The sequence below is a fragment of the Octopus bimaculoides genome, chromosome 4, assembly GCF_001194135.2.
Source record: "Octopus bimaculoides isolate UCB-OBI-ISO-001 chromosome 4, ASM119413v2, whole genome shotgun sequence".
In the NCBI taxonomy this organism is placed as follows: Eukaryota; Metazoa; Mollusca; class Cephalopoda; order Octopoda; family Octopodidae; genus Octopus; species Octopus bimaculoides.
Genome location: NC_068984.1, coordinates 78189891 through 78191934, shown reverse-complemented (window position 1 = coordinate 78191934; position 2044 = coordinate 78189891). Strand labels below are relative to the sequence as shown.

Here is a 2044-nt window from a genome sequence, read left to right as displayed (position 1 = left end):
TACACACACATATGTATGCACACACGCCCACAGTTGCACATGCACACTCACGCCCACACTCGCACGCACCCACGCTTTCGTGGGCCCAAACGCGCGCGCGCCCATACACATATCTATTTATCAGTAGGGTAGAGTGTCAGAGATCAGGTCGCAGATGTACGACCAAATACTTTGATACTTAATACTGTTACAAAATGAAACAAAAGGTAACCAATACAACAGCCAGAAAAACATTCAGAAACCACACACACGCACGTACGCACGCACGCACGCACGCACACACACACACACACACACAGTATGTCTCAAGAAACTAATGTATCTGAGTTATATAATGGATGAATACGTTTGTAAAAAATAAACAAGTCATGAAACAGATGCTAACTAAGAACAGAACAAATATAATACAAAAACTAACCAAAATTAAAGACCTTTTCATCAAGACGCAACTACGATATTAAAACCTAGAGATCGCTTTAAGATAAATGTCATAAACAAATTTGAAACTAAATATGAATGCTGTAAACTTCATGTCTGTAACTGTTACATCAGTCACAAAAATACGAAAGATTCTCCCACATTTTCTTTCTTCATTGTCGTCGAAAATTTCAATACAGAACATGAAATAAAGCTGGTTAGAATCATGGAAAATAAAATATTTTATAGCATAAATATTCTATATGGACTTTAAAATAAATAACATAGTAGATCAGCAATGGAAGCTATGTTATAACATATGTCTCCGCTCCAAACTGATAAACTGATATTCCCCTCTAGAAATTAAATCAAGAAAAGTTGATTGCAAAAAGTAATTTAACGCTAATTACCTGGTGGTGACGATTTTTATCCATTACGACATGATTCCAATCATTTTTGTTGCCATCTACAAAACACATCAATAAATATATAATAAACTCCACAAACACTCCGACTGCAGGATAATACTGAAAAGATCTAGAAACGCTGATAGCGTAAGGAACACTATCGTTCCCAATTAAAAATAAAGTCTAATAAAACAATAAAAAATTGTTAGTATTGAAACGATAGATTAAATTTGAAGACAGTCGTAATATGGGAGTTCCGGCGCCTATGACAGAGGTTTCTCGTCTGCTACGATCTATGTGTGTGCTTTTATGCACCAAGCACCCATATGACAGGATCTCTGAAAGCTAATAACGCAGTATTTGGTTTTCTAGCAAAACATCCACGTTAAGTTAGATGTAAAGATTACCTTTTGGCATTAATATTGCTATGTGTGTGTATGTGTGTGTGTGTGTGTGTATGTGTGTGTGTGTGTGTATGTGTGTGTGTGTGTGTGTGTGTGTGTGTAACATGGGCGTTTCAGATTTGTCTTAATATATAATAGGAAATGCGACCATTACATAAACCTTCCTCAGTTGGAGCATTTCAAAATTATGACGAAATTGATGGAAGCAATGTGGTTTGAGTACTAAGTCGGCTACTAAGTTAAGAGGGTTGATATGTGTACAGATAGAGAGAGAGAGACAGAGAGAAGACAGAAAGAAATGGAGAGAGGGGAAGAGAGAGAAAAGGAGAAAGGAAAGTGATGCACGAGTGAAGAGTAATGAAAGAAAATGGGATAGTTTTGTTTGTTTGCATAGGAAATCTCAGCAAAATTGATTAAGAGTAGCAAATTGAAAAGGGCAATAATATAGGGGAAGAGGATGAGGATGAAATGAATCAGGTTGGCAGGGAGCGGTTGAGAGTTTTAGGAGTGAATGGAATTAGTACTAAATGGCCAGAAAGATGAGGTGTCTAGGTGCTATGTATTCTAATAATTCAGCTGGTTGGAGCGTTCTAAGAGGTACTAGAGTTGCCAAGACCTCAACTGTCAGTCAAACACATTCGAAATCTGGTGAGTACACTATGTAATGAAAATGCTAATTTTGTTAAAATACCATAATAAAAAACGTGAAAACCAGTTTCAACTTAATCAACTATATATATGTATATATGTTGTTGGCATATATATGTATGGCATATATATGTATGGCATATATATGTATATATGTTGAAATTAACG

General features: G+C 36.0%; 1 long non-coding RNA gene across 1 annotated transcript in view; it reads right to left on the bottom strand.

Moving 5' to 3' along the window:
- The window catches only part of LOC128247684 (uncharacterized), a 59952-nt gene extending 58587 nt beyond the window's left edge, over nucleotides 1–1365 (bottom strand). The window contains exon 1 of the long non-coding RNA XR_008264047.1: nucleotides 828–1365. This is a non-coding gene — a long non-coding RNA (uncharacterized LOC128247684). The remainder of the gene's footprint in view (nucleotides 1–827) is intronic.
- Between the last annotated feature and the right edge of the window lie 679 nt (nucleotides 1366–2044).